General features: G+C 36.2%; 1 long non-coding RNA gene across 1 annotated transcript; it reads right to left on the minus strand.

Moving 5' to 3' along the window:
- Nucleotides 1–3,585: 3,585 nt before the first annotated feature.
- Nucleotides 3,586–21,338, minus strand: LOC117082379. The gene is made up of 4 exons (XR_004436584.1): nt 21,264–21,338; nt 8,954–9,032; nt 8,554–8,615; nt 3,586–4,794 (listed from the first exon to the last, which is right to left on the minus strand). It is a non-coding gene; the product is annotated as an uncharacterized LOC117082379 (long non-coding RNA).
- Between the last annotated feature and the right edge of the window lie 758 nt (nt 21,339–22,096).

Consider the following 22,096-nt stretch of genomic DNA (forward strand, 5'->3'; position numbering starts at 1 on the left):
CGATTTTCCAGGTGTTATGTGTCTCAGTTCCCCTGGCTAGGAAAACGGATTTCCTTCCCCCTTGCGCTTCCAGGTGAGGCGATGCCTCGCCCTGCTTCAGCTCACGCTGGTCAGGCTGCAGCAGCTGACCAGCACCGATTGTCCGGCACTCCCTAGAGAGATGACCCCAGTACCTCAGTTGAAAATGCAGAAATCACCGGTCTTCTGTGTTACTCGCGCTGGGAGTTGGAGACTGGAGCTGTTCCTATTCGGCCATCTTGCTCCGCCCCCTCTCTTGTCCTGGTTTTAATGTGAACATATTATCTATAAAATATTAATCATAGATATATTCATGAGAACATTCATTACGATATATTTTAAAAGTGTATACAAATCTATTTTTTTCATGAATCTGTGGTCTTTCTTATTCAACCTGTACATACTTTTTTCAGATTATTCCCGCCACTTTTATGGTCAATCTAATAGAATTGCAAACTAAAATATTTAAAAGCGAACTTTTTATTCATTAGAATTAAAAAAAATAGAAATTTGGCTAACGTGTACAAATTATTTCTTCAAAAAGGCAGCAATGTGTTCTTCTTCCCAGAAACAGTATTTCTTGTGCTTGAAATGTAATGAGATAACTTTAATTATATGTTATCTTTCATTTTTTTCTATTTTTTAGCATTACTTAGTTTGACTCAGCAATCTCTATTAGTTGTTCAAATGAAATTATCAATAAATAAGACTCTAGAGAAATACAAAATTTCATGTTAACAAACTTTGTCTAACAATTTTAAGTTTCAACATGCATGACAGTATATGTTGTGTATGTGTAATAAATAAGCTTAAAAAACTTTTATTGCATATACATTAAATTTAAAAACTGCTTTAAATATTTTGAGACAGTCTTAAATCAATATCTTCAGAATCACCTTGTGATGCCTTAGAGAAACATTAGAAATCTATATAAAAATAATTGCTTTAAGTAACCTAATGTTTCCATAAAAAAAATTAAATAAATGCCTACACATTAGTAAACATAGCTTTAATGATCCATAGGTCACAGCTTTCATTTTTATTAAAGTAGATGATTGTGCATAGCGATACTTGAAATATTTTAGTTTTAGTTTCTAATATATCAAAAATTAGTAGATAAAACCAACTTAAATGAAGACTGAAACCTGCATTTGTTTTTATTTTCATGTATTTGTTTTTTGCATAAACAAGCTTTAATTAGTTGTGGTGCAGTTATATAATGGAATTCCATAAAGAACCTAATATAAACAAACGCAGAGCCAATTCTGCCCATTATGGATGGATTTAACAATACAATGCTGATCAAAGAATGTTACAGAAAATTACACACAATGTGCAATTATTTACATATTAGAAGTTGAAAACAAATTCTACACATTATCTATGACCATGCACATATGTTGTGTAATGTTTAAGCATGCACAGAATAATTTTTAAGAAACTAGTTTAAACAATTGTTTACCTCTGAACAATGAAAAGACACTAAAGCCAAATGCTTCAGAATCACACTTTTACAAAAATAATCATGAGGAAATTATTACTTCTCCCATTTATTATTATTATTTATTTATTTATTTATTTATATTTTTTTGAGACAGAGTCTCACTCTGTTGCCCAGGCTGGAGTGCAGTGGCACGATCTTGGCTCATTGCAAGCTCTGCCTCCCGGGTTCACGCCATTCTTCTGCCTCAGCCTCCTGAGTAGCTGGGACTTACTTCTCCCATTTTTTAAAAAGTAAGGGTACCACACACAAACACACATACACATGCACATAGGCACAAACGTGCACACCACAAACACACATACACACACACACACACACACACACGAGTAAGCTAATCAGAATAACTGATTTCCTTAGGATGCTTCAAATGACTACATTCCCATGAGGTAGCCAATGCTAAAACACAGTTGGCATGTCAAAAAGTGAAGCTTTCCCTGCAGTGAAGGGTAGAATTTGAATCAATTTTTGAACAGAAAAAATATTAGAGTTTAAAAATTCACCTTATTGAATCTTTAAGTCATACAGACATTCCCAATACAAAACATTACAGTATCAGGACATAAAAGTAGAAACACCTGAAATTAAAGCTACCTTTTACAAAAACTAATTAAAATTTGTGTTCTTATGAGTAATCAGTTTTTCAAATGTGGATACCATTATTGACATTATTACCTCAAATATTTCCATAATATTTGAAAAATAAACATTGGGGAGATGAGACTATTAATATATCAACTATTGAAATATTCATTTTAATATACTTGAACTGTAAAATTTACCTGCTCTCAATATTTGTTTATTCTTCCATTCTAAGCTTTTCTTTGGGACAGAGTTTTGTATTTCAATGGCAGGCTAAATGGGTTTGGAAGAAAAATTATTAATAACGAATGTATACTTCACAAAATACGTGGTTAATAAATGATTCAAGATAAAATTACAAAACTCAATACCTCAAAGTCAGAAGGCTTTTCAGGAGACTCTAAAAAAGCAAAAGAGATTTATTATCAGTCATAGGTAAATATGACAAAACCAACCACAAATGAATCCAATGATAGTATCTAAGTCCTCGTGCTCAGCTTTGAGAATGATTCCTTTAGGTTTAGGGCTTTTCCTTTGGTTTGTTTCTTTAGGACACTCACATGACAGAAATACACCAAGAAACTAGGAATCTAGGCTTCAACAAACATGCACTTAAGATTTCAAAAGTGAGAATGTGTTGTGCATGCAAAATGTGTTGATATTAATATGCATATGCTGAGGGATGAAAAGAGAAATGACCTTTGATCAGAGAAGCAAATCATGACCCTGAAAAAATAAATATCAAAGCTGAATATAGAATCCTATACCACATATTTAGTGAAATACATTGGAATAATTTATATCATTACATTCATCATGTTCTTTAATTTGTCATACAATTGAGACGGTACACCATTATGATGAGAGTTCAGCAGAATGCAGAACTGACATCTCATCACTGAATGTGTTACAAATTGATCAGCTTGGATATTTACTTAGGGGATAATACTAAATAAAATATTCATTGTTTTCCATATCCATGCAAGTGTAATCATATGCCTCTAGTTCATCCTCAGAAATTTTCTTGATTCACTCATGCAAAAAATATATACAAAACTCATTAAAATTTTGCTTTCAATGTTGACATTTATTTGAAAATTTATGATAACATCGTTATTACATATAAATAACATTTTATATGTTTAAATCAGGACAATATTTACTTAAAAAAACAATTTTAGAATTCAAGTAATAAATTCAGTAATTTGTTTCTAAAAATTACTCTGCTTTGTTTATTATGGTAAGTGTCTAATGGATTTTTATAGAACAACAATTTCACCAAAACAATTTGCTTTATTAAAAATAAAGCTAATGCTCTTAGATTCAATATCTCTCATTTTAATCTCATTTTAAGCTAATATCAACAAAATATAAACATTTTATGCCTGATAGTAATAGAGAAAACTAATGAGTCACCATGGTTTACTCCAATTCTAGTAATCCTCCCACTTCCGGTAGTCTCTAGAGTACCCACAATCTAATCTGCTGGAGTGCAAATATTGTAAATGCATCTGAAGTGAATTCACTCAAATTTCCTTTTCAGAAACTCCAAAGTTGCCTCGCTATCTTCTTTCTTGCCCCATTTCATGCCTCACAATCCCTCTTTCTTAGCCAAAATTTCTTAGTCCACATCTGTGGTCTTGATTATTCCCATTCAACATCTTTTAAAATCAATTTTCCCAAAACTTTCTTTCTCTTTGATTAGGGTAGTATCCGACATCTGAAATTACTATTTCTTTACCTCTTTTTTCCCCTATGGCCAGAAACATACTCAGAAATAAAAGCAATATAACGCTTTCCTTTGACCCTGTTATGTCTTGACCTTCTAACCAACTGCCCTTCTTCCAGATTTTTCCAAAGGAAAAGCTGTTCCCTTGCTGCTTAAGAGTGAGGTCCAAGGACCACCAACAACAGGATCACTTGAGAACTTATTAAAAATGCCAGAATCCAAAGTCTGCTGAATCACCGCGTACATTGTTAACAAGGTATTCAGCTGATTTTCTAAAGTGTGAAAACTTCTGATCTATACTGAGTATATATGACAAATTATATACACACATGGCTGTGCCAATATACTTATATTCACATATTGCTGGTAAAACACAACTCTCCATGGTCAGGTGCTTCTATCCCTAATGCCTTCCCTCCAGTAAGAAAGACAAGAGTGACAACATGTTTGCTGTAATTCTCTGGTAGATTTTGGTAATGGAAGGTCACTTTATATTCTTCCCAGCTTTCTAACCATGCTCTATCTTTCTTTCAAGAATTATTTTATTTTACCATTCTCCATTATGTAAACTTGCTTCTTGTTCCCTCATATACTCCCTGTACTCTCTGTCTTCCTCAGTCTTCATTCCCTCTTTTACTCCTTTCCTCAGGTCTTAGAGTAAACTGAATTTAAACTAATGATTCAGCTCTTTTGTTGGTACTCTCAGTATAATCTGTTGCCAACACCTGAGATGACATATAACTTTCACTCCTTTTGTTCTTCCATGCTACGCATTTAAAAAATAATTTTCTTTGGTTGTCAGAGCATACCAGTCCTCACGCTTTGAGACAAACATTTGGTCAAAAGATGTTTTAAATAAAAAATGGTTCTTACCTTCTATTTTGCCATTTATTGTCCTTATTTCTTTTTGATATGTAGCCTCAGGTAAACACACATAATTCTGTGTATCATTCACAGAGATAATCTGTTAAAGATAATATTAATAAATAATTTCATTTTTTACTATTTTTTATTTTGTTTTTCTGAGATGAAGCCTCGCAGGGTTGCCCAGTGGCATGATCTTGGCTCACTGCAAACTCCGGTTCCCAAGACCAAGTGATTCTCCTGTCTCAGTGTCCCGAGTAGCTGGGACTACAGGCATGAGCCACCACACCTGGCTAAATTTTTGTATTTGTAATAGAGACAGGGTTTCACCATGTTGGTTAGGCTGGTCTCAGACTCCTGACTTCAAGTGATCCGCCCCCTCGCCCTCCCAAAATACTGGGATTACAGGCAAGAAACACCATGGCCTGCCTCAATAAATAATTTCAATTTAAAAATAATAATGACAGGCCAGGCGTGGTGGCTCAAGCCTGTAATCCCAGCACTTTGGGAGGCCGAGACGGGCGGATCACGAGGTCAGGAGATCTAGACCATCCTGGCTAACCTGGTGAAACCCCCTCTCTACCAAAAAAAAAATACAAAAAACTAGCCGAGCGAGGTTGCGGGCGCCTGTAGTCCCAGCTACTGGGGAGGCTGAGGCAGGAGAATGGCGTAAACCTGGGAGGCGGAGCTTGCAGTGAGCTGAGATCCGGCCACTGCACTGCAGCCTGGGTGACAGAGCAAGACTCCGTCTCAAAAAAAAAAAAAAAAAAATGACAAGCATCATATTTTTTATTAAAAATCTTTTTAAAAAACATTTTTTAACATTAAAGGCAATTCGACTTAAGGCTGTTCACATACTGAAAACCAAAACATGTCAAGAGAAAACCTCAAATATTCTCTGTAGATCACGCTTATTTTTTATTTTCATGTGGCTATTGACTAGGTTACTGAGCAAGGAAAATAAATCATATTCACAAAAAAATTCATTCGTGTGCATATTTTAAAAGGAATTTACTTCAAAGTATCTGCCTTACACTGTAATCCTCACCAAAAATAATAGAACATTTCAAACAAAATACAATACGATTAAACATGTGACATATGCATAATTACAGATTTTTTGGTTAAAAAATATGCATGGCATGAAGAGAATTTTCAGAGTATGTTATGTGAAGTAGGAATAGAACTCTGTAAAAGCTATTTCATTTAAGAAAACAAGGGCTTAAAATAATAAGAATAAATTTTACAACTTTTTTGTTGATAAAGAACTGCTTGAATAAAAGGAGAGATTCATAAGGAAAACTTATAATTAGGTTATTTTTAAATGAAAGCAAACAATCATTAGATAAAGTTTGCAATTCATTCTTAAGACATAACTTCAGAAAAGTAAAGCAAGCTTTCATCAAAAGAGAAAAATAAAACATGTATTTGTGAAACATGTAACATGGGCCAGGCACGTATTTGCAGACTTTTCTTCACCTTAGAATAATGAGGATGATGATGATGTTGGTGGTTACCCCACTTTCTGCTTCCTAGTCATTCTAGGTTGTTAAGAACAAAATGACGAACAAATACAATCCACTGTTCTCTCTGTTTAGAATGTCTTCCTCCTAGACTTTCTATTTATTTATTTATTATACTTTAAGTTCTAGGGTACATGTGCATAACGTTTATATCATGTATAACTCCCCAATGCAATCCCTCCCTCCTCCCCCCTCCCCATGATAGGCCCCAGTGTGTGATGTTCCCCTTCCCGAGTCCAAGTGATCTCATTGTTCAGTTCCCACCTGTGAGTGAGAACATGCGGTGTTTGGTTTTCTCTTCTTGTGATAGTTTGCTAAGAATGATGGTTTCCAGCTGAATCCATGTCCGTACAAAGGACGCAAACTCATCCTTTTTGATGGCTGCATAGTATTCCATGGTGTATATGTGCCACATTTTCTTAATCCAGTCTGTCACAGATGGACATTTGGGTTGATTCCAAGTCTTTGCTATTGTGAATAGTGCCGCAATAAACATACGTGTGCATGTGTCTTTGTAGTAGAGTAATTTATAATCCTTTGGGTATATACCCAGTAGTGGGATGGCTGGGTCATATGGTACATCTAGTTCTAGATCCTTGAGGAATTGCCATACTGATTTCCATAATGGTTGAACTAGTTTACATGGCATACTCCTCATCTTTGAGATGGGAGATTAAATGGCAGTCGCAGAAAGATCTACTCTGACCACAGAATTCCACTGCCACTCCCACACCCATGCTAATTATAAAGTTCTTCAATTTTCTCTAACCAAACATTCTCTGTTTTGTTTTTAAAGAAAAAGTTACAGTGACTTATAAGTGTTTTTTATTTGTTATTCTCTTCCTACTACTACAGCATAATCTCACATCTTGGATATTCAGAGATTCACTGCCTAGCACAGAGTTGATACTCGCAAAGAAATTACTCCAGGTCAAAACATTGAAAATCTCATCAGGGAAGTCTAACTTTCCAAACCGCTATATTTCTATAGAAAATCTGCAGTAGTAGCCTGCTGAAAGTTACCAACTCCTCACCCAAAATTAGAAATCCACATGCCTGTTCTTACTCCCCATTCTTGTGCTAACAATACTGCTTACGATAAATGCCACTTTGATCATTTTGTCTTACATTTGTATACAGACTTTCCAGTTTACAAAATGTTTTCACATTTGTTACAACATTATTTCATCACATGCACCTAAGAGGTAGACATGAGCACTGTTTTTATAAACAAAATTACTGGTATTTGATTAGGTTAATTGATTTTTTCCAAGTTCCCATAGCTGATAAGTGACAGAACCAAAATACAGACTTATCTTTGACATCCACTCACTGCTGTTACCACTATACAGCTGCTGCTTCTACCTAACTAGTGAAGCCTTTCCTATCTCTTCCACATCCACAGTTGTGGTCTTGGAATACATCATTATTATTTGATACCTATGTGGTTGCAAACATCACTGCCACAAAGGGACTCAAAGAGTTTTATTTGTGAAAAGAATGTCTACTTATTAAAATACTACTCAAACAAATTATTGTTATTATAGCTTTACAGGTGTCCTATTTATCATGTTTATCCAACTTCTGAAATATTCCTTCAGATCTATACTGGATAATCAAAATATACCAATACTTTCAAGTCCCAGGCATTATCTTTTCAAGTTCCAAGTTGAGCAAGACTAAGACTACAGTTTAAACTCTTTCTCCCTGAATCGAATTAGAGCTTTTGTACATCTAGATATACACAGAATCATATATTTGCCCACAAATGAATGCAGAGGAATTATTTAGTTTTTAGACAAACTTAACTTCAAAACTCAAAGAGATTCCTAGTGCCTTCTAAGCCTTATTTTCTTTTGCACTATTCTACACTGGCTTCAAAATCAATCCTGCAAATTAGCAGAATTGCACTATTGAGCTGTTATCTACTTGGCACATGATTATAAAGTATGTTCTGATAAATGTCAGAAAATAATTTCTTTTTTTCTTTGTTTGTTTTTTGAGACGGAGTCTCCCTCTGTCACCCAGGCGGGAGTGCAGTGGTGTGATCTGGGCTCACTGCAAGCTCCAACTCCTGGGTTCACACCATTCTCCTGCCTCAGCCTCCCGAGTAGTTGGGACTACAGGTGCCCACCACCATGCCAGGCTAATTTTTTTGTATTTTTAGTAGAGACAGGGTTTCACCGTTTTAGCCAGGATGGTCTCGATTTTCTGACCTTGTGATCTGTCCACCTTATGGACACAATCAGAGGTGACAGAATAAAGTCAAATCATCTGTTTATGTTTTAAGACTAGTTACATTTTAAAATAACAACAATAGCAACAACACACAGTACCTCAGGAACTGAAGCTGATTTTGTATCTTCTTTTTGTCCTAATTCAGATATGGGCATCTTATCTACAAAATGTTGTTCACAGTATGAGAAAATGAGTTCACATATATGAGAACATTTATTACTGTAAATCATAATACTACATGCAAATCTATTTTCATTTATGGGTATTTCAAAAATAAAAGTAATAGCAAAAATAGAATTTCAGAATTGAAGCAGGTTCAGAAAAAAGAATTGATAGTATGAAGAAAGATAGCAAAAAGTATTTTTTTAAGTAGACATTGTATTTCAGTCTATAAAATTGTTTTCTAAATAATAGCATTTAAGCATAGAAAAATTTTCAAAGATATTCACTAAATTACCACTTCTATTATTTTGGTATAAAAAATAAAATTGTCATTACTTGTTTGATCTTGTGGAGCTCGTTCAGTAATGCCAATATCATGTTTTTGTTGTCCAGTTACTGTCTTTGTTGCTCCCTCCTATTACAAACAAAAAACAGAAAGCAACAACAACAATAAAAACTTCAGAAAAAATTGTGTTTATTAACTCAGTCACTCACTCAATTTGTCAGTAAGACAAACAACAACAACAACAACACACATTGTATCTACCAAATCATAGGCACTATTCTGGGAGAAGCAGAAAATATCCATGGAAGATAGATTCTGGCCTATATTCAAGAAATGGTAGAGATATGTGAAAACAAATAAGAACAAAAAAGTATAATTCACCAGTTCTACAATTTAAGTCATTAAAATACATAAGGGCAAAAAGGAGAGAAAAATCAGTTTTACCTGAAAACCATAGAAAATGCTGCCATAATGGGGCCATATTTGTAAGGACAGACAAAGTGCAGAGTCAGGATACAAAGACTTTAGGTGCAATAGCATGTGCAAAATAGTAAGGCATGAAACAACATGGCAACTGAGGGATGACAAAGTTATGTGGTAAAACTGGAACACAGTCAGAGGAAATGAACTGAAGAGATAAAATGGGGCCAAACCATATACGGTATGTGTCACACTAGAATGTGAAATTACCCCTTCATGTAACGGGTATTCACTCAATATGCAGATGAGTTAAATCATTACAAATATATTTTAGAAAGGTGACCCTTCCAGCGCTGTAAAGATGAACATGGGGAGATGGGGCAAAAGTAGAAAGGAGTACTTCAAAATTATAGATAGAGAGTTAATTATGGTAATAAGATATGGAAAATTATAAGAAGGTAGATAATGCAAAATTCGGTGTGTGACTGGATTGGTGACCTGGAGGAGGGTTGAAGTGCAGGATGTGGGGGATGGTTGAAGTGCTGGTTGAAGTGCTTGGGCATTTCATGGCTACTTCCTAGGTGTTATTTACTAGGATGCGGAAACTAGACGACAGAGTAGATTACAACGGGTCAGAAAAAAGTCAGGAAAAAAATAAAAATGATGTTTTCAGTTTGAGACCTATAAGATTTCAGGCATCCAAGGGGCTTGGAAGAAAGATCTGGATAAATACATTTGGAGTGTGAGTAGATTACCTACATGAGGAAAATCACATAGTGATGAGAAAATAAATATTTGTAAGATAGACTAAATGGGTAGAATTAACACAGATCTATGCAGACTGCTGAAATTTTGAAAATGAAATCAAAGGGAGAGAGGAAAACATGGGTTTAAATCTCTCAGTTATATATTTTCAAATTTATTTCAAGAATATAATTTTATTTATATAGGTAAATATTTCTGAAATATTATTGCAATATGCATCTTTGAATTGAATGAAAACATTTAATTTTAAAACAGGATTCTATAAAGTGACCTTTATAAAAACCTTGCAATTTTTAATTGTACAAGAGAAATACCCATAGAATTATGAGGCATTTTTAAGTACTACTATAAAGTGAGATAGAAATGTGAAACCCTCTTTTAAAATCACATGCTTTTCTTATGTTCCTGTAAACAATATAATACTCGCTCAAATTGCCTATTGACACCATATAACATGGTAGTTTAAAATTGGAGGAAATATCTCATATAAAGAAAATTAAGCAATAATTATTCAAGTTGAAGATTTCATAGTTTTTATATGTATCTATGATTGTCAAGCAGGATTCAGTATTCACAGGAGAAATGAAGAAAGAAACTAAAAAAATCCAAGTCGACAGGATTCCTGAGTTTTAGAAACAAACAAATATATGTGCAAGGTGTAATAGTTATGAAGACTAAAGTTAATAAGGCTTCCTGGAAAGAATATAAAATATCCCCATTGCAAGAGATATTTTTAAGAGTAAAAAGTATTCTTACAATGATAAGTTTGTTTATTATGTTCACAATCTTCCCTTACATATAATTTTATAATATGTACTTTACTTTAAAAAAATTCACAAATACTGATTACATTCAGTTGATGTGTGCATATAATACCATTACATACAGATATTATGAGCAAAAGATGTCAGAATATTTCTAGAGATTAATAATTTCTACATTTATTTCGTTGAGAGTGTTGTAGCTTAAAAGTGACTTTTCTCTTTTATTTTTTTATTTTTTTTATTTTTTATTTTTTTGAGACGGAGTCTCACTCTGTTCCCGGGGCTGGAGTGCAGTGGCCGGATCTCAGCTCACTGCAAGCTCCGCCTCCCGGGTTCACGCCATTCTCCTGCCTCAGCCTAGTAGCTGGGACTACAGGCGCCCGCCACCTGGCCCGGCTAGTTTTTTGTATTTTTTTTTTGGTAGAGACGGGGTTTCACCGGGTTAGCCAGGATGGTCTCGATCTCCTGACCTCGTGATCCGCCCGTCTCGGCCTCCCAAAGTGTTGGGATTACAGGCCGGGGCCACCGCGACCCTTATTCATATGATCAGAAAATTTAATTTTAATAACAAGCTTAAATAAAACGCTTATTTATTTACACTCTATTATCAAAAATATTCAAAACAGCTACCAAGGTTATATCAAAGAGTAAGATAAATTAGTTAAATAATCTAAGAATACGTCAAATATTAAGTTAGAAATCTTAAAACCAGAAGCTAAAGAATCAAAAAGTAATAATTCACGATAAAGCTAACAAGGCCTAAAACAGATTTCACTTTGCATTCTGCATTATTATAAGTATGACTAGATTGAATATAAAACATAAAGTTTCTAAAAGAAGTAAAAATTAAATTTTTGTTCTTTGTTTATAAATTTTGTTGACACACTATAAATGTACTTGTTTTGTGGGTATATGTTATCATTTAATATATTTGCATAATCAAATCAGAATAATTGAGATATTAATCACCTTAAGTATTTATTTTTCCTTTATGTTAGAAACATTTAAATTATTCCCTACTAGGTATTTCAAAGTGTACAACAAATTGCTCTTACCTATACTCGTCCTTATAATTTCTGTCAGCTTTTTGTTAAAATCTGCTATAAGTCACTCAAGGACACCTGAGCTATATTTTATTAGCTGGCTATGTTTTCTTAATTTTTATTTTTATTTTTTTATTTATTTTTTATTTTTTTTGAGGCAGAGTCTCGCTCTGTCGCCCGGACTGGAGTGCAGTGGCCAGATCTCAGCTCACTGCAAGCTCTGCCTCCCGGGTTTACGCCATTCTCCTGCCTCAGCCTCCCGAGTAGCTGGGACTACAGGCGCCAGCCACCTCGCCCGGCTAGTTTTTGTATTTTTAGTAGAGACGGGGTTTCACCGTGTTAGCCGGGATGGTCTCGATCTCCTGACCTCGTGATCCGCCCGTCTCGGCCTCCCAAAGTGCTGGGATTACAGGCTTGAGCCACCGCGCCCGGCCTTAATTTTTATTTTAAATAATTTATATCCTATCTTTTATTCTAGAGAGTTCCTGCTCTCATTTAATCCACAATTTTTGCTGTGTTTTTATAAGAATCTGTCTCATCCTGTCTCATGTAATCTCTAGGTTTATCTTACCCTTCTTCAATGAATTAATTCCTATCATTCCCTTCATCTAATTTATTATTATACAGACATGGTGGTATCCATTAGATTATTTTTTAACCAAAATAATCTAGGACAAAAATGTACTCTTACACAGCTTGTAGTATTATAGAAATAATTAAAATTTTAAAATTACATGTTATATATTGAAATATCTCTTCACAATTTACAGTTGTATTAATTACCTCTTGTGTGGAAAAATGTGAGAGTTTAGTTTCTAATAGTACCTTATTTAACTGGGTTTGCATTGAAATGGTATAGGTTGTTCCTATTCCGTGTGGCAAAATGCTAAGTATAAATAATTGTATAAATTCTGATTCTTCCACGAAACAGAGAAAAAAAGAATAAATCATGGATGAGGGGATGTGATTGATTAATGAAAATCATACATAGCAACTAAATAGAAACCTGTAAATAAATATGCTAACAATTGAGACAGAGATGCCCTCAAAAGCAGACACTGAAGAAATGCATTCTGTGAGAAAAATGTCTGGGGTAAATCATTTTTAAAAAGGTGAAGGAGGAGGGAGAAACAAACAAGAGACATGATCAGTCAATCAGGTATGAGCTTCAGTCATGAAAGAAAAGGAAAAACAGCTACTATACAAGACATGTGACGAAATACACAAAATATAGACTTTTGGTAATAATATTGCTGATCAGTATTTACACTGTAGTTAGTTATTTTGTTAATACCTGTGTAAGAAAGATTTTAATTTTAATATTATATAATAAGATAATTAGTTAAACATGATCTTCAGCCAATACCTAAAAGCGAGAACATTCTTACTACAGAGAGAGAAAAAATTTAAAAAGGAATGTTTCATAAACTTTTCACCTAAAGAAAGTATTGGTAATCAGAATTTTAAAATAATATACTCCTTGAAAATATATGCTTAATAGAACATGAGTTTCGGCTGGGAGCAGTGGTTCACGCCTGTAATCCCAGGACTTTGGGAGGCCGAGGAATTGGATCATAAGGTCAAGAGATCGAGGCCATCACCCTGTCTCTGCTAAAAATACAAAAATTAGCTGGGCGTGGTGCCATGTGCCTGCTGTCCCAGCTACACGGGAGGCTGAGGTCGGAGAACTGCTTGAACCAAGAAGGCGGAGGTTGCAGTAAGTCGAGATCGCGCCACTGCACTTGAATCTGCATGACAGAGCAAGACTCCATCTCAAACAAACAAACAAACAAAACCATGAGTTGGGGCTAAAATATATTAAAACTTTTTAAATTAAACTCCATTGGAGGATACTAGAAAACATAGTGTAAACTTCTTTCCTATTTACTACATATCTCTGATTTATTGTTCTTCTTATTTAAGACATATTTTCTCAAGATAATGCATGTGAATTTATGCATTCTAAATACTAAAATGTAAATTTAAGCCATATTTTAGAAATGCATTAGATCTAATTATAAGCTATATTATGCATATTATCTTACTTATAATATTCCATTACATAAAAATTCATTTGTCTGCTTATTTATTCACATTGAAAACCTCTTAAAATGCTTTTTACAGGCAAGACTGTATTCCGGGTACACTAGGATGCACACAAGTGTTTTCTAACCTGCAGCACCTCATAGTGATGCAAGAGCTTCAAAATGATTATTTAAATACCTAAATACAAAATCTTCTGAAATTTAAAATTTTCAAATGGGATCAAAGATCTTTGAACAATATATTTAAAAACTGCAATTTAAATACTCTGAAATTAAAATCTTACCATATGCTTATTAAGAGTCTCTGCTTCCAGAACTGGTCATTTACTTGGGGTAAAACCTGCATTCTTCATTTAGTTGAAGAATTTAAAGTATACTTTTAATGAAATAATTTAGAAAACACACTGGCATGCCTTAATAACACAGATTCTGAGAAAGAGAATTTACATTTCTAAATTTCTACCATTATTTTTAAAATTAGAGATAAAGTCTCGCTATGTTGCCCACACTGGTCTCAAACTCTTGGGCTCAAGCAATCCTCCTGCATCAGCCTCCTTGGTAGCTGGAACCACAGGCATGCACCACCATGCCCAAATAAATTTTCATAATTTCTAATATTATTTTGGTCTTACTAAAAAACCAGGAAGAGAAACCTAGAAAAAGCTCTCTCCTAAAAACTACATGAAATCGGTCTCCGGAAGGCGGAGCAAGATGGCCGAATAGGAACAGCTCCAGTCTTCAACTCCCAGCGCGAGCGACACAGAAGACCGGTGATTTCTGCATTTTCAACTGAGGTACTGGGGTCATCTCTCTAGGGAGTGCCGGACAATCGGTGCTGGTCAGCTGCTGCAGCCTGACCAGCGTGAGCTGAAGCAGGGCGAGGCATCGCCTCACCTGGAAGCGCAAGGGGGAAGGAAATCCCTTTTCCTAGCCAGAGGAACTGAGACACATAACACCTGGAAAATCGGTAACTCCCACCCCAATACTGCGCTTTAAGGAAACAGGCACACCAGGAGATATATCCCATACCTGGCCGGGAGGGTCCCACGCCCACGGAGCCTCCCTCACTGCTAACACAGCCGTCTGCGGCGATCTATCCGCAAGGCAGCAGCGAGGCTGGGGGAGGGGCGCCCGCCATTGCTGAGGCTTAAGTAGGTAAACAAAGACGCTGGGAAGCTCGAACTGGGTGGAGCTCACAGCAGCTCAAGGAAGCCTGCCTGTCTGTAGACTCTACCTCTGCGGACAGCGCACAGCTGCAGTCCATTAGGGGAAAGAGCGGGGCCGTGGCAGACGCGAACGACTCTGTCTGACAGCTTTGGGGAGAGCCGTGGATCTCCTAACGTGGAGGTTGATCTGAGAACGGACAGACTGCCTGCTCAGGTGGGTCCCTGACCCCTGAGTAGCCTAGCTGGGAGACATCCCCCACTAGGGGCAGTCTGACACCCACACCTCACAGGGTGGAGTCACCCCTGAGAGGAAACTTCCAAAGAAAGAATCAGACAGGTACACTCGCTGTTCAGCAATATTCTATCTTCGGCAAAGTCTGCTGCTGACACCCAGGCAAACAGGGTCTGGAGTGGACCTCAAGCAATCTCCAACAGACCAACAGACAGTCCTTCTGACTGTCAGAAGGAAAACTATCAAACAGGAAGGACACCTATACCAAAACCCCATCAGTACGTCACCATCATCAAAGACCAGAGACAGATAAAACCACAAAGATGGGGAAGAAGCAGGGCAGAAAAGCTGGAAATTCAAAAAATAAGAGCGCATCTCCTCCTGCAAAGGAGCAGCCCATCGCCAGCAACGGATCAAAGCTGGTCAGAGAATGACTTTGACGAGATGAGAGAAGAAGGCTTCAGTCCATCAAACCTCTCAGAGCTAAAGGAGGAATTACGTACCCAGCGCAAAGAAACTAAAAATCTTGAAAAAAAAGTGGAAGAATTGACAGCTAGACTAATTAATGCAGAGAAGATCAAAAACGAAATGACAGAGATGAAAACCATGACACGAGAAATACGTGACAAATGCACAAGCTTCAGTAACCGACTCGATCAACTGGAAGAAAGAGTATCAGCGATTGAGGATCAAATGAATGAAATGAAGCGAGAAGAGAAACCAAAAGAAAAAAGAAGAAAAAGAAATGAACAAAGCCTGCAAGAAGTATGGGATTATGTAAAAAGACCAAATCTACGTCTGATTGGGGTGCCTGAAAATGAGGGGGAAAATGGAACCAAGTTGGAAAACACTCTTCAGGATATCATCCAGGAGAACTTCCCCAACCTAGTAGGGCAGGCCAACATCCAAATTCAGGAAATACAGAGAACTCCACAAAGATACTCTCCAGAAGAGCAACTCCAAGACACATAATTGCCAGATTCACCAAAGTTGAAATGAAGGAAAAAATCTTAAGGGCAGCCAGAGAGAAAGGTCGGGTACCCACAAAGGGAAGCCCATCAGAATAACAGCAGACCTCTCGGCAGAAACCCTACAAGCCAGAAGAGAGTGGGGGCCAATATTCAACGTTCTTAAAGAAAAGAATTTTCAACCCAGAATTTCATATCCAGCCAAACTAAGCTTCATCAGTGAAGGAGAAATAAAATCCTTTACAGATAAGCAAATGCTTAGAGATTTTGTCACCACCAGGCCTGCCTTACAAGAGACCCTGAAGGAAGCCCTAAACATGGAAAGGAACAACCGGTACCAGCCATTGCAAAAAAACATGCAAAATGTAAAGAACATCGAGGCTAGGAAGAAATTGCATCAACTAACGAGCAAAATAACCAGTTAATATCATAATGACAGGATCAAGTTCACACATAACAATATTAACCTTAAATGTCAATGGACTAAATGCTCCAATTAAAAGACACAGACTGGCAAACTGGATAAGAGTCAAGACCCATCAGTCTGCTGTATTCAGGAGACCCATCTCACATGCAGAGACATACATAGGCTCAAAATAAAGGGATGGAGGAAGATCTACCAAGCAAATGGAGAACAAAAAAAAGCAGGGGTTGCAATCCTAGTCTCTGATAAAACAGACTTTAAACCATCAAAGATCAAAAGAGACAAAGAAGGCCATTACATAATGGTAAAGGGATCAATTCAACAGGAAGAGCTAACTCTCCTAAATATCTATGCACCCAATACAGGAGCACCCAGATTCATAAAGCAAGTCCTTAGAGACCTACAAAGAGACTTAGACTCCCATACAATAATAATGGGAGACTTCAACACTCCACTGTCAATATTAGACAGATCAACGAGACAGAAAGTTAACAAGGATATCCAGGAATTGAACTCATCTCTGCACCAAGCGGACCTAATAGACATCTATAGAACTCTCCACCCCAAATCAACAGAATATACATTCTTCTCAGCACCACATCGCACTTATTCCAAAATTGACCACATAATTGGAAGTAAAGCACTCCTCAGCAAATGTACAAGAACAGAAATTATAACAAACTGTCTCTCAGACCACAGTGCAATCAAACTAGAACTCAGGACTAAGAAACTCAATCAAAACCGCTCAACTACATGGAAACTGAACAACCTGCTCCTGAATGACTACTGGGTACATAACGAAATGAAAGCAGAAATAAAGATGTTCTTCGAAACCAATGAGAACAAAGATACAACATACCAGAATCTCTGGGACACATTTAAAGCAGTGTGTAGAGGGAAATTTATAGCACTAAATGCCCACAAGAGAAAGCAGGAAAGATCTAAAATTGACACTTTAACATCACAATTAAAAGAACTAGAGAGGCAAGAGCAAACACATTCAAAAGCTAGCAGAAGGCAAGAAATAACTAAGATCAGAGCAGAACTGAAGGAGATAGAGACACAAAAAACCTCCAAAAAATCAATGAATCCAGGAGTTGGTTTTTTGAAAAGATCAACAAAATTGACAGACCGCTAGCAAGACTAATAAAGAAGAAAAGAGAGAGGAATCAAATAGTCGCAATAAAAAATGATAAAGGGGATATCACCACCGACCCCCAGAAATACAAACAACCATCAGAGAATACTATAAATGCCTCTACGCAAATCAACTAGAAAATCTAGAAGAAATGGATAATTTCCTGGACACTTACACTCTCCCAATACTAAACCAGGAAGAAGTTGAATCCCTGAATAGACCAATAGCAGGCTCTGAAATTCAGGCAACAATTAATAGCCTACCCACGAAAAAAATTCCCGGACCAGATGGATTCACAGCTGAATTCTACCAGAGGTACAAGGAGGAGCTGGTACCATTCCTTCTGAAACTATTTCAATCAATAGAAAAAGAGGGAATCCTCCCAACTCTTTTTGAGGCCAACATCATCCTGATACCAAAGCCTGGCAGAGACACAACAAAAAAAGAGAATTTTAGACCAATATCCCTGATGAACATCGATGCAAAAATTCTCAATAAAATACTGGCAAACCGGATTCAGCAGCACATCAAAAAGCTTATCACCATGATCAAGTGGGCTTCATCCCTGGGATGCAAGGCTGGTTCAACATTCGCAAATCAATAAACGTAATCCAGCATATAAACAGAACCAAAGACAAGAACCACACATGATTATCTCAGTAGATGCAGAAAAGGCTTTTGACAAAATTCAACAGCCCTTTATGCTAAAAACCCTCAATAAATTCGGTATTGATGGAACGTACCTCAAATAATAAGAGCTATTTATGACAAACCCACAGCTAATATCATACTGAATGGGCAAAAACTGGAAAAATTCCCTTTGAAAACTGGCACAAGACAGGGATGCCCTCTCTCACCACTCCTATTCAACATCGTGTTGGAAGTTCTGGCTAGGGCAATCAGGCAAGAGAAAGAAATCAAGGGTATCCAGTTAGGAAAAGAAGAAGTCAAATTGTCCCTGTTTGCAGATGACATGATTGTATATTTAGAAAACCCCATTGTCTCAGCCCAAAATCTCCTTAAGCTGATAAGCAACTTCAGCAAAGTCTCAGGATACAAAATTAATGTGCAAAAATCACAAGCATTCTTATACACCAGTAACAGACAAGCAGAGAGCCAAATCAGGAATGAACTTCCATTCACAATTGCTTCAAAGAGAATAAAATACCTAGGAATCCAGCTTACAAGGGATGTAAAGGACCTCTTCAAGGAGAACTACAAACCATTGCTCAGTGAAATGAAATAAAAGAGGACCAAACAAATGGAAGAACATACCATGCTCATGGATAGGAAGAATCAATATCGTGAAAATGGCCATACTGCCAAGGTATTTATAGATTCAATGCCATCCCCATCAAGCTACCAATGAGTTTCTTCACAGAATTGGAAAAAAACGGCTTTAAAGTTCATATGGAACCAAAAAAGAGCCCGCATTGCCAAGACAATCCTAAGTCAAAAGGACAAAGCTGGAGGCGTCACGCTACCTGACTTCAAACTATACTACAAGGCTACAGTAACCAAAACAGCATGGTACTGGTACCACAACAGAGATATAGACCAATGGAACAGAACAGAGTCCTCAGAAATAATACCACACATCTACAGCCATCTGATCTTTGACAAACCTGACAAAACAAGAAATGGGGAAAGGATTCCCTATTTAATAAATGGTGCTGGGAAAATTGGCTAGCCATAAGTAGAAAGCTGAAACTGGATCCTTTCCTTACCCCTTATATGAAAATTAATTCAAGATGGATCAGAGACTTAAATGTTAGACCTAATACCATAAAAACCCTAGAAGAAAATCTAGGTAGTACCATTCAGGACATAGGCATGGGCAAGGACTTCATGTCTAAAACACCAAAAGCAACGGCAGCAAAAGCAAAAATTGACACATGGGATCTAAAAACTAAAGAGCTTTTGTACAGCAAAAGAAACTACCATCCGAGTGAACAGGCAACCTACAGAATGGGAGAAAATTTTTGCAACCTACTCATCTGACAAAGGGCTAATATCCAGAATCTACAAAGAACTCAAACAAATATACAAGAAAAAAACAAACAACCCATCAAAAAGTGGGCAAAGGATATGAACAGACATTTCTCAAAAGAAGACATCCATACAGCCAACAGACACATGAAAAAATGCTCATCATCACTCGCCATCAGAGAAATGCAAATCAAAACCACAATGAGATACCATCTCACACCAGTTAGAATGGCAATCATTAAGAAGTCAGGAAACAACAGGTGTTGGAGAGGATGTGGAGAAATAGGAACACTTTTACACTGTTGGTGGGATTGTAAACTAGTTCAACCATTATGGAAAACAGTATGGCGATTCCTCAAGGATCTAGAACTAGATGTACCATATGACCCAGCCATCCCACTACTGGGTATATACCCAAAGGATATAAATTACTCTACTACAAAGACACATGCACACGTATGTTTATTGCGGCACTATTCACAATAGCAAAGACTTGGAATCAACCCAAATGTCCATCTGTGACAGATTTAAGAAAATGTGGCACATATACACCATGGAATACTATGCAGCCATAAAAAAGGATGAGTTTGCGTCCTTTGTAGGGACATGGATGCAGCTGGAATCCATCATTCTTAGCAAACTATCACAAGAAGAGAAAACCAAACACCGCATGTTCTCACTCATAGGTGGGAACTGAACAATGAGATCACTTGGACTCGGGAAGGGGAACATCACACATGGGGCCTATCATGGGGAGGGGGGAGGAGGGAGGGATTGCATTGGGAGTTATACATGATATAAACGTCATGCACATGTACCCTAGAACTTAAAGTATAATAAAAAAAAAAAAAAAAAAAAAAAAAAAAAAAAACAACTACATGAAATCAAACTAATATCTGCCAAAAAAAACCTATATGCTATGTGGCACAGTTTTGGAACTGAACTTTATCAGAGAGATTTTTTGATTACTATAGTAAGTAACCTGATCCATTAAAGATAAATTTAAGCATGAGGTTTTTTTTTTAAAGTTACAATAGAATAATTTTAAAAGTCACAGTAAGTTTACTTATGCAAATAAACCTTTACCAGATTTTATACATTCTCTATTGTGGAAAAGTTTTTTCTAACATAACGTTCCTGTCACTGTGTATTCTCCAGCCCATTTCATTTACTGGGCCTCACACCCTGAAAGTATTTACCAATCATTTGTTATTTACTGAAGTAAAAAAAAAAAAAAAAACCAACTGTTTCAATCAACTACTCATATTTCTATAAAATGTTTTCATCTGACCAACTTTATATTACCAACATGAAATAATGATACACCACTGCTAAACATGAAAAGTAAATACTATACAGAACTAGATTCCAACTGAGAAAATCAGCTTAACAAGGGACTATTTTACCTTGGTAGCAAGATTAAAGTCTTCCTCAACTTTTGGAGACTGTGAAGTTTCAGTAGTCAGTTTGCCAAAAAGACTAGAGAAAAAAGATACAATAAAAATGAGTAAACTCATATATTTAAAAAGGAAATCTGCTAGTTCATATCTTGGTGTTCACTCCAAAAAAATGAGAACAAAATCAAAATCTGGGGAAAGATCAGTCCTCGATATATTAAATCATATTTCTTGGTATAATTAAAATATGCCCTCTGTTTTTAAACAAGATTTTATTTACCTATTTTTGACTCTACCTCCCTAACCTATAACATTCAATGAATACTCACTCTTAGTTTTACAAAAAATAGCGACTGTCAATATAATTGGCATACCCTGAGTCTAATTCGTGCTCATGAACTGTCCTCTATCATGAACTGAAAATGTACTTAATGACTGACTTAACTTTTGATATCTAAACTGGAACAAACTTGATAACCTAAAATAAGGAAGAAAGATACAGTTACCTTGCCCTTATCCATTGTCTGTCTCTGATTCAAAGACTAATCTGTGTCACTGGAAAATGACATTCTTTGTTTTTAAGCATAGAAACCACTTTAAAAGGCCCGATAGAGCCTTTTAAAAAAAGACTCAAAAAAAAAAAAAAAAGGCAAAAGAAAAAAAAAGGCCCCATTGCTTCCCTTCACCCTAAAACACTACAGAGAGTCCCTGAAATATTTGAAATGTTGAAAAGTTGAACCTACAAATGTCAAATCACAAATGTATATTTGTTATTGGGAATATTTTTCTCACAAAAATTGAAACATTAAAAATAATAAAATCTAACTACTGATTTTATACTT

The sequence above is a fragment of the Trachypithecus francoisi genome, unplaced genomic scaffold (assembly GCF_009764315.1).
Source record: "Trachypithecus francoisi isolate TF-2019V2 unplaced genomic scaffold, Tfra_2.0 Lachesis_group9, whole genome shotgun sequence".
Taxonomy (NCBI): domain Eukaryota; kingdom Metazoa; phylum Chordata; class Mammalia; order Primates; family Cercopithecidae; genus Trachypithecus; species Trachypithecus francoisi.